Genomic DNA, 11,776 nt, shown 5'->3' on the forward strand with positions numbered 1-11,776 from the left:
ACTATGAATATCATGTGGTATGTGACATAGTTCCAATGGAATCTTGCCATATTTTGTTAGGGAGGCCATGGCAATTTGACAAGAAAACCATGCATAATGGCCTCACTAATGAGATAACTTTCACCCATAAAGAAAAGAAATTTGTAATTCATCCTTTCTCTCCTTCACAAGTGATAGAGGATCAAGTTCAAATGAAACTAAAAAGAGAAGAAGAAAAAAAAAGTTGATTAAAAAAGAAAAGAAGCATAAATCATCAAAGAAAAAGAAGGAAGAAACTCACCTTCCGTTAGAAGGACTTCAACAAGAAAATAATTTGAAACAAACACTTCTTGTTGAAAATCATTCTTATATTTTTCTTTATACAAGTATGCTTAAATGTCATAATTTAAATCTTAAACCTAGTTCTTTACCCCTTGGTGTTACACAATTACTAAAAGAACTTGATGATGTATTCCCTAGTGAGGGCCCAAAAGGCCTTCCACCTTTTAGGGGTATAAAACATCAAATTGATTTTGTGCCTGGGGCAAGTCTACCAAATAGGCCTGCTTATAGGACAAATCCACAAGAAACCAAGGATATAGAGAACCAAGTTCAAGAATTATTGGATAAGGGTTGGGTACAAAAGAGTTTGAGTCCTTGTGTTGTGCCTGTTAGAAAAGAATGGCACAATCCAAGAGGGGGGTGAATTGGATTCTATGATCTTTTAAAATTTTTCAGAGTAGTTAGGATCTTTATTTCCCTTAAACTTTTCTAAGACTGAATTTTCAAATGAAGCTTCTTTAAAGACTTGTTATGAAAGTATGAATGCAATATGCTTTCTTGATTACAAAACAATGAGGTTGAAATGCAATGCTCTAATTCAGATTAAACCATCAATATTCACACACACATGTTAATCAAGAATTATCTTCTTTAATGTTCAACCAAGAAATTACTCAAAGTAAAAGATAAGGTAGAAGAAGATTGCATAAGTCTTTTATTCTGGTTCAGCCACTCCACATGTGACCTACATCCATTCCTCAATCAGCACCTGATCAAGATTTTGTTCCACTATCTCAAGGAAGAAGGTTTACAAGCACACACATGCATATACTTCAACACAAAAGATAACCACTTTCTTGACCCCAAGAAAGCACCCCTTGTAGAAACCCACTACAAGAAACCTTACCACTTGAGAAACCCTTCTCAAAATTTACAAGTATTCACACAGAATAAAGGAACGAATTCACCTGGAATTCAGAAGCAAATCTTAATCTTCCCCTTTCAAGAATATGATGATGATGATGATCCTCTAACAAAGTTTTTCACAAACGTTTTTACTCTTGGATTTCACAAAGAAAACTCTCCAAGATAGTCACAAAGACTCCACAAAAATGCTTTTCTCAATTTGATTATCAGTTCTAACTCATGTCTGAAGTTTCTCAAAGTTCCACTATTTATAAAAGCCTCAGACCCAGATAATCAATTATTTTAAAGAATAATCGATTATTTTGTTCTTCAGGTTTTCTGGAAACCAACCAAGAACAATATAATCGATTATTTTGCTGGATAATCGATTATTCCAGAGAGTTATTCCTGGTATAATCGATTATTTTGGCAAATAATCGATTATTGCAGCAAGGCATCCCATTTTTCCTGTTGCTGGAATAATCGATTATATTTAACGATAATCGATTATTTTGAGTTAGTTTTCAAAACTTCGTTTTAAGCCTCAAAATAACTTTCTAACCTTTTTAACTCATCATCATATACTCTCTACTTAGCTTAGATATCGATTTGCTCATGCACACAGCATACATAACATAAAATCTCATTCATAGCATTTTATTTTCTAAACTCTATTACATAGCTCTATTTAATAACATTTTCTTGACTTTCTCTGACTTTGTTTTTGTGCTTCCAAGTTGTTGTTGTTATTGTTTTCTCATATCTTGTGATCATCAAAACTCTTTTAAGCTTCAAGCTTCTCTAAGCTCAACAGTGCCTGTGTTGTTAGTCCCTAAGAAAGATGGAAAATAGAGAATGTGTTGTGATTGTAGGTTGAATAAGAGGTCAAGGTAAGTTGAATAAGAGGCATGCCAAATGGTTAGAATTTCTTGAACAATTCCCATATATTATTAAATTCAAGAAAGGCAAAGCTAATGTTGTGGCTGATGCTTTGTCACGAAGACAAACTTTACTTGTGTCTTTGGGGACTCAGATTCTTGGATTCAATAATATTAAGGAATTGTATGAGAAAGAACTAGATTTTGGTGATATTTATGAAAAATGTCAACAAAAAGCTTTTAATGGTTTCTATATGGCTGAGCGGTATTTATATAAAGAGGGAAAGTTGTGCATACCTGATGAGTCATTATTTTCCCTTATTTATTTATCTTTCTATACTTATTTTAATTGTTGATTTGGGCTTAATCACTTATTAATTGTATAGTTTTACTGTTTGGGCCTCTTGGGAGTGTTCCTCCACCAACCGTGGTGGCCTTAAGGCTTCCTCCTCCATAGGAAGCCTTAACCAAGCATAGGAAGAATCAAGGAGTTCAAGGTCTAGGGAGGAGCTTGAAGGAAACTCAACATCAATCCGGGTCTCCAACAAGTTTTCCATCAGCTTCATTGGGCCAATAATTTGAATTTTAATTAATTCTGATTCACTTGGCCTAATTTTTATTTATCAATTATTTTCAGGCTAATTGTGGAGCATTTTTGGGCTTGGATATTAATTTTGGACTTCAAGGGATAAATTCCACGTCAGCACCACTTCACCACATCAGCGCCACATCAGGATTTTGTTTTATATTTTTTCATTTTATTTCATTGTAAATTCGGGTCAGACTTGGATTGGGGGCCCGTTTTGACTTTTCTAGGTTTTTAGGACCTAGAGTAGGGACCATGCAGCCACCATCTAATGGGACCACGTTCTGCTCATTTGGCCTCCCTTTGTTTTTACGTTTTCTTTGCTCTCTGTTCTTGTATCTCCAGTTTTACATTTTGTTTCTTCTCCATTTATGTTTTTCTTTGCTCTTCTCTTCTCTGGCTGTAGAAATTGAACCTTTATATTTGAAGAATACAGATTACTCAGTTCTTGTTCTTCTTCTTCCTTGCAATCCTGTTTTTGTTTATGTTTCTATTTTTTTTTGTTTCTATTTTCGTTTTAATGGAAGGCTGAACCCTTGGGGTTGGCTCCTTGCTCTAGATTGTAATCTCTATTTGAGGTTGGATACGTTTTGCATATCTCTGTTCTACTTGGTCATTCTCCATTAAATCTCTGTATTAAGGTGTTCATGCTTAATGAGTTATCCTTAATGCCATAGTTGCTTAATCTGTGAAGAGGTTCAATGTTGTATACGTTTGCTTAATTCGTGTAGGGAAGTCTTGAGTTAAGCTTCGTTTAGTTGGTTAACTCGGAGGGAACAAGGATTAAGTGGTTAACAGAGTAATCTCATTGTGAACCAAGGATAAGAGAGTTACAATCTGAACAAGGAGTTAATCTATTTTACTTGATGTGTTACCTTGCGTTTTAGTGTGTTTTAAGCTGAAAAACTAAACCAAACCCCCCCACTTCGTGTTTAAGCCTTTGACAGAGACAAATGGTCCTTGGGAGATGACCTAGGACAACTTCCTAGTAATGCATTTAATTATTTTATTTAACCGGATACGGCTTCGATCAGATTTGGCACCGTTGCCAGGGACCATCGGTTCCTGTCAAAGTGTGTGTTCTTTGCTTTTGTGTTTAAAGTGTTCTGTTGTGTGTTTCATGTTTTAGAGTTTCTATTGAGTTTTGTGTGTTTTGAGTATATCAGTTAAGTGTATCAGTTATGAGTATATCAGTTTCAGTGTATTAGTTTGATGCTTGCATTTTCGTGTCATACTACATGTTTTGAGTATATCAGTTAAGTATTTCAGTTGAAGAATTCATGATGTTGAGTCTCATGCAATTAGAGAACCAATACAACAGTAAACCAATGGAATAGTAACTCGAGTCTGGTTTTTTGGTGCATTTGCTGTCATGTGTTTGTGATAACTGATCTTTATTGCATTCCATAGCTCATTGACCAATTATATTGATTCTATTGGATGTGCTAAATCATCGTTGTGTTCTGTTGAGTTTTAATTCTTGCATAAGTGTAGAATCAGAAAAATCAGCTGGAAAGGATTTCTGCTAGATGAATAGTAACCATTTTTCCAATTAATTGTGATTTTTGGTTTTGATAGCTAGACTTGTTAATTTTGCTTTAAATTTTGTGTGGTAACTTCTTTCAACTTATATTTTGTGAGAAAAAAAACCAAAGGCCCAAAAGGTGGTCTAGATTTGGAGATACAAAATTTTTTCCAAAACTTCAAACGGCCAGAACTTTTGCTCTGGTTATCAGAATTGGGCAAAAAATTTTTTTTCAAATTGTGTAGAAAAATGAGATCTATCAAACCCAGATAACTAAAGCAGTCTAGCCCTAGCTAGATCTTCAAAAAAAGGCTGTTTACTATTTTTTTCCCTAATTTTGAAGTTTTATTACCCCATTTTTCCAAACTTTTTTTTGGTAGTTCATATAGTTAGGCTTTGAATTTTGCATGTAGTTTCTACTGTTCACTATCATTATTCATGTATGTGTTGCATGTAGTGCATGACTAGGAGCAACCCTGATTTTTTGCATCCATTTGATCCTGAGATTGATAGGACATTCCATAGACTAATTAGAGAGCATATCATTACATCTTTAGATAGTGATAGTGATAGTGATAGTGATAGTGATAGTCATAGTCATAGTCATAGTCATAGTGTAAGTGTTGCATCTGAGATTGATTCAAGTCAAATAGAAAACATGGGTGAACAACCTTATAATGGACCCCGGGAGAGGACTCTTAGGGAGATGGTTGCACCTGATTTCACATATGAGTGTTTTTGCATTCAATATCCTGAAGAGGATGTTCCTTTTGTGCTTAAAACTGGACTAATCCATTTGTTGCCCAAGTTTCATGGTCATGCAGGTGAGGATCCACAGAAACATCTGAAGGAGTTCCATATTGTTTGTTCTACCATGAAGTCTCCTGATGTTCAAGAGGACCACATTTACTTGAAGGCATTTCAACACTCATTGGAGGGAATTGCTAAAGATTGGCTGTATTATTTAGCTCCCAGGTCCATCACTAGCTGGGATGATCTGAAAAGAATGTTTATGGAGAAATTCTTCCCTGCCTTAAGGACCACTACAATCAGAAAAGATATATCAAGGATCAGGAAACTTAATGGAGAAAGCTTGTATGAGTACTGGGAGAGATTCAAGAAATTGTGTGCAAGATGTCCTCACCACCAGATTCCTGAGCAGTTGTTGTTGTAATATTTTTATGAGGGGATGAATAACATGGAGAAGAGTATGATAGATGCTGCAAGAGGTGGAGCACTTGGTGACATGACCCCAACTGAAGCCACGCACTTGATAGAAAAGATGGCCTCCAACTCTCAACAATTTAGTACCAGAAACGATAATGTAATTGTCATCAGAGGAGTTCATGATGTGGCCACTGATGTAGATAAAAATTTGGAGAGTAAACTTGATGCATTGGTCAACCTGGTGACTCAACTTGCTACAAATCAAAAATCTATATCTGTAGCAAGGGTGTTTGCGGCATTTGTTCTTCAAATGATCATCATACAAATGTTTGCCCTTCTCTGCAACAGTCTGGAATAAATTAACATCCAGAGGCATATGCTGCAAATATTTACAACAGACCTTCTATCCAGCAACAACAGTAGCAAAGTTATGACCTCTCCAGTAATATGTACAATCCAGGTTGGAGAAATCATCCTAATCTCAGATGGTCCAACCAGCAACAACAACAACAGCCATCCCCTCCTTTCCAAAAAAATGCTGGTCCTAGCAAATATGTGCCTCCCCCTGTCCAACAGCAGAGACAACATGATGTTCCTGCACCTCCACTAGCTCTACCTTCTACTTTTGAGCCTTTATTGGAGGAGTTGGTGAGGCAGATGACCATTCAGAACATGTAATGTCAGCAAGAGACCAGAGCCTCCATTCAGAGTTTGACAAATCAAATGCGACAGATGGCAACTCAACTCAATCAAGCACAGTCTCAAAATTCAGATAAGTTACCTTCACAGACTGTGCAAAATCCAAAGAATGTGAGTGCCATCACCTTGGGGTCTAGAAAACAAATTGACATGCCAGCACTAGCACCAGCAATAGTACCTATACCTGCACCTGAGCCTACACTTGAGAAAGAGGTCCCCCTGTAGGTAGTGGTAGAAAATTTCATACAGGTAGACCTTCTTCCAGTGCACACAGTGGAAACTTGCAGCCTCCTATCCCTCTTCCATTTTCACCAAAATCAATTCCAAGAAAAAAGATGGAAGAGTGGAGAAGGAGATATTGGAGACCTTCAGGAAGGTGGAGGTGAACATACCTCTACTGGATGCCATCAAGCAAATTCCCAGATATGCTAAGTTTCTGAAGGAGTTGTGCACCCACAAGAGGAAGCTAAAGGGCAATGAGCGAATCAGCATGGGTAGAAATGTCTCAGCACTCATAGGTAAATCTGTTCCACACATTCCTGAAAAATGTAAGGACCCAGGTACATTCTGTATACCTTACATTATTGGTAACAGTAAATTTGAAAATGTCATGCTTGATTTAGGAGCTTCAATTAATGTCATGCCTCTGTCTGTCTTTAAATCTCTGTCTCTTGGACCTTTACAACCTATGGGTGTGGTCATTCAGTTGGCCAATAGGAGTGTTGCCCACCCTACAGGTTTTGTAGAAGATGTCTTGGTTCGGGTTGGTGAACTTATTTTCCCTGCAGATTTTTATGTTCTTGATATGGAGGATGGATTCTCCCATGGTTCCGCCCCAATTATTTTGGGTAGACCATTTTTGAAAATAGCTCAGACCAAGATTGATGTTTATGCTGGCACCTTGTCTATGGAATTTGGTGATATTGTTGTTCATTTTAATATTTTGGATGCCATGAAATTTCCTTCTAAAGCTCATTTTGTCTTTCGTGCTGAATTGATTGATGATCTAGCTGATGAGCACATTCATGATTTTGATTCTTTTCATGTTAAGAAACATTCATTTTTATCTGAATTGTATAACTATCTTTCATGCATTGAATCTGAATCTGAATTTGGAAGTGATCTTGATTGTGTTGATGCATCTGAATTTGATACTTTGGGTGTAGTACCTCTTAGTCTTGATTTTATAGAGTCAGAATGCACTAACCATGTTGTAGGAAGTACAAAAGAATATGACTTGCAGGTTGAGGTACAGGCTGCGGAACCCCTTCTTCCTTCTTTGGTTCCTTCTGATGTTCAGCCAGCACCCACACTAGAGTTGAAGCCTCTTCTATAGAACCTCAAGTATGCTTACTTGGAGGATGATGAGAGATTTCCTGTGATCATTTCTACATCCCTTGATGTTGACCAAGAGGATAGGTTGTTGCATGTGCTCCGGAAGCACAAGAAGGCAATTGGTTGGACCCTAGCAGACATTCCTGCCATTAGCCCATCCACGTGCATGCATAGGATACTATTGGAGGATGGAGCTAAACTAGTGAGATAGTCTCAGAGGAGACTTAACCCGATGATTTTGGATGTTGTAAACAAAGAGGTGACCAAGCTTCTACAGGGTGGGATCATCTATCCTATTTCAGATAGTTAGTGGGTCCAATCCAGGTGGTCCCCAAAAAGACAGGTCTCACTGTTGTTAAGAATGAAAGGGATGAGCTTATACCCACCAGAGTGCAAAATAGTTGGAGAGTCTGTATTGACTACCGGAGGCTCAACCAAGCAACAAGGAAGGATCATTTTTCTCTGCCCTTCATTGATCATATGCTTGAGCATCTGGCAGGTAAATCTCATTACTATTTTCTTGATGGTTTCTTTGGTTATTTTCATATTCACATTGCTCTTAAGGATCAAGAAAAGACCACATTCACCTGCCCCCTTGGTACTTTTTCCTATAGGTGGATGCCTTTTGGCCTATGCAATGCCCCTGGAACATTCCAGGGGTGCATGCTTAGTATTTTTAGTGATTTGCTTGAAAATTGCATAGAGGTGTTTATGGATGATTTTACTATTTATGGATCCTCTTTTGATGCATGTTTGGATAGTTTGGACAAAGTTCTAAATAGATGCATTGAGACTAACCTTGTTCTTAATTTTGAGAAATGTGATTTCATGGTTGAGCAGGCTATTGTTTTAGGGCATATCATTTCTAGTAGGGGCATTGAGGTAGACCCTGCAAAGATATCTGTTATTGCACAATTGCCTTACCCCTCTTGCATGCGAGAGGAGCAATCTTTTCTTGGTCATGCAGGTTTCTGCAGGCGCTTCATTAAGGACTTCAGCAAGAAATCCCTTCCACTATCTAGCTTGCTTTAGAAGGATATTGAATTTAATTTTGATGACAGGTGCAAGGAGGCATTTGACTGCCTTAAGAGAGCCTTGACCACATAGACTGGACAGTTCCCTTTGAGTTGATGTGCGATGCTTCAAATTATGCACTAGGGGCTGTCTTAGCACAGAGGGTTGACAGATTGCCTAGGGTGATATGTTCCAGGACATTAGATGTTGCTCAAGCAAATTACACAACCACGGAAAAGGAACTTTTAGCAATTATTTTTGTACATGATAAATTTTGATCATATTTGCTTGGTTCTCGTGTTGTTGTTTTTACAAATCATGCAACTCTAAAGTACTTGTTGAAGAAGGCTGACTCAAAGTCTAGGCTGATCAGATGGATGCTATGGCTTCAAGAGTTTGACTTGGACATCCGTGACAAGAGCAGAGCCTAAAACTTGGTGGCAGACCATCTCAGCAGGATTGAGAGAGTTGAGGATGAGGACATTTTTCCCATTCAAGATGATTTTCCTGATGAACATTTGTTAACTATTTATGTTCCTTTCCCCACCCATTGGTTTGAAAACATTGTAAATTATTTAGTTGCTTCTGTTTTTGCTCCTTTGGCATCTAGAGCTCAAATTGATAAACTTAAGAGCGATGCTAAACATTATGTTTGGGATGACCCCTTGATGGAGGATCATGATGGAAATCTAATCCCCAAGGATCCATTTGGAAGAGGTAAGACCAAGAAAGGCGAAGGTTGATCCAAGGAGGCTCACCCATGAAGACCATTGGGCCTTTAACTAGGTCCATGGTTAGGAAGCTAGAGGAGACTTCTAAAGAGGAGGTGCTTCAAAGACCTTTGCTCATCATGAGCATTGATTATAGTTCCTCTTATTAGTCTCTTAAGTTTCCATTGTACATACTTGTATAGTTGTTTTCTTGTACCTTGTATATAGTAGATACTTGTATAGGTGTATTTTTGCCTTTGTATTTGTGAGGCACTTTATTTCCTTTCTAGTAGCTATTGTATATTGTTTCTAGGGTAGGTTACTTGGGCACTTTGACTCCATTTAACCTAACCTAGAAATACACTCTTTCTTAGTTTTCTAGTAGTAGGAATAGGAGTGGTATTAGCAAACTAGAGAGTGTCTCTAGTAAGCTAGAGAGTGTTCCTAGCAATTTAGCCAAAAGGTGGTCCTAGGCTAAAATTTACATATTGGACTCATTTTACTCCTAATTTTTCATAGATTTGATTTAGCTAGGTTCCATTCACATTGGATGAACCTAACTAAACCAAATTAACAATTTTAAAACGTGATTGGAGTGAAATAATTCCAAAGAGCCGCCCACCTAGATGTGTTCACACTTGTGTTCACACTTGGCCAAATAGCTTGGTGCTTCTCAAGCTTGGAAGCTTGAAGCACAATCTTCTCCTTAGCAAGCTTACCAAGCAAGCTAAGAGAGAAGCTTGCTCTCCAAGCCTCTAGACCATTGTCGCCACCGGCCCGAAACGGGCTTTCGGCATTCGCGAAGGATGGTTGGACTCTTTTATTTGCTAAAAAATATGGATTGCTAGAATGACTTATTCTCAAACTGAGACCTTGTCAAACGAGCAATTTTATTAAAAGGCTCACCAATCCATGTTAATCCCAAGCGGGACCCTCCATGGATTAGCGGTTTTCATAAAAAGGAAGGGTTCGTGGAGTCACCACCAATGTTTTACTCAAAACATTGGAAAAAGAAGTTTAAGGCAATCGATTCAAAAATCGACTTTGGCCATGACAACCAGAGACGGGTAAGGGAGTCGGTTACGCGTGGGGAAGGTGTTAGCACCCCACAGCGCCCCTTTCGGGTTCCCTATGACAGATTATTTAAAAATAATAGTGCAAAATTACTAAATTACCCCTATTTATTCTAAGCAATTATAAATTAACTATCTACATGATGACAGTTTAAATATGTACACACAGAAAGCGGTAAAAGAAGGGACTTTAAAGATATAAACCTTTGAAGCGTGCTTTCTTATATATCTTGACAGAAATTGGGAAGCGTTTTGGCGTTCCCTCCCTCTACAAGACCGTTCGCTCCCTCCTATAAAATTTTAACTATGGAAATCCGGAGGATTTCCCTTCGACTAGGTTCGAGACTCAAGCAAATGGCTCGTGACTCAAGAACTTCGTCGGATCAACTCTCCGAGTGATTTCTAGGCAGAGCACTGCTCAAAAAAACCCAGAATACTCAAGAAGAGGGTTAAAACTCAGTGTAAAAGTGTAGAATGACGTCCCATTGACGTCATATTTATAGGGATGAGGCTCAATACGGTCTCTGGGGGTCAATACGGTCCGTATTGAAGTTTTGAACTACAATACGGCCGTATTGAATTCAATACGGCCGTATTGAAGTTCAAAAAACCTCAATACGGCCGTATTGAGTTCAGTGCAGCCGTATTGAAGTTCAGAAACTTCAATACGGCCGTATTGAGTTCAGTGCGGCCGTATTGTAGTTTAAAATGTTCAATACGGCCGTACTGAACTTTTGGGAGGCCATATTGGGCTTCATTCCCTCCACTTTCTTATTTTTTGCTACTCTAAGACCTCTAAACCTACAGATTATCATCCCACGGTCTTCTAAGAGTCCCTTTGGCTGACTTTCCTTTGATCTTCGAGAGTCTTCGAGTCTTATTTCCGACCCGGACAATTTTAGGGGTCTACAGCTGCCCCCCCTTTACTTAGTCAAACGGCCTTTTAGTGTACCGGTTGATAAGTAAAGGAGTTGACCCAATTGTCCGGGGAATAAGGCCATCCTTCCGACTTGTAGTGTCTTCCGGTGGAAAATTGCAGATTAGCCTCTCCAGGTTTTGCTTCGCTCGTCGCCCGAGCCGGAAGCTGCATACCTCCGTGCTTCTGAACACTCTGGTAGCGTGAGTACCGCCTCTCCAGGCTCAACTTCACTCGACGCCCGAGCTGGAAGTTGTGAGTACCGCCTCTCCAGGCTTAGCTTCGCTTGCCGCCCAAGCTGGAAGCTGTGAGTACCGCCTCTCCAGGCTCTGCTTCGGTGCTTCTGACATCCTAGGCAATTGAGTTTGCCCTCTCCAGGGTTAGCTTCGCTTGCCGCCCAAGCTGGAAGCTGTGAGTACCGCCTCTCCAGGCTCAACTTCACTCGACGCCCGAGCTGGAAGTTGTGAGTACCGCCTCTCCAGGCTTAGCTTCGCTTGCCGCCCAAGCTGGAAGCTGTGAGTACCGCCTCTCCAGGCTCTGCTTCGGTGCTTCTGACATCCTAGGCAGTTGAGTTTGCCCTCTCCAGGGTTATGCATACCTCGGTGCTCTCGACAACTGGGTAGCTGAGTATTGCCTCTCCAGGCTTGTGCATACCTCGGTGCTCTCGACAACTGGGTAGCTGAGTATTGCCTCTCCAGGCTTGTGC

The 11,776-nt window shown here is 39.2% G+C and overlaps 1 non-coding gene across 1 annotated transcript; it reads right to left on the reverse strand.

The window, feature by feature from the left end:
* Nucleotides 1-5,203: 5,203 nt before the first annotated feature.
* On the reverse strand, nucleotides 5,204-5,309 carry LOC145958490 (small nucleolar RNA R71). The gene has a single exon (XR_014434331.1). It is a non-coding gene; the product is annotated as a small nucleolar RNA R71 (small nucleolar RNA).
* Between the last annotated feature and the right edge of the window lie 6,467 nt (nucleotides 5,310-11,776).

Source organism: Cajanus cajan, chromosome 5 (assembly GCF_000230855.2).
Source record: "Cajanus cajan strain Asha chromosome 5, NIPB_CcT2T_4, whole genome shotgun sequence".
Taxonomy (NCBI): domain Eukaryota; kingdom Viridiplantae; phylum Streptophyta; class Magnoliopsida; order Fabales; family Fabaceae; genus Cajanus; species Cajanus cajan.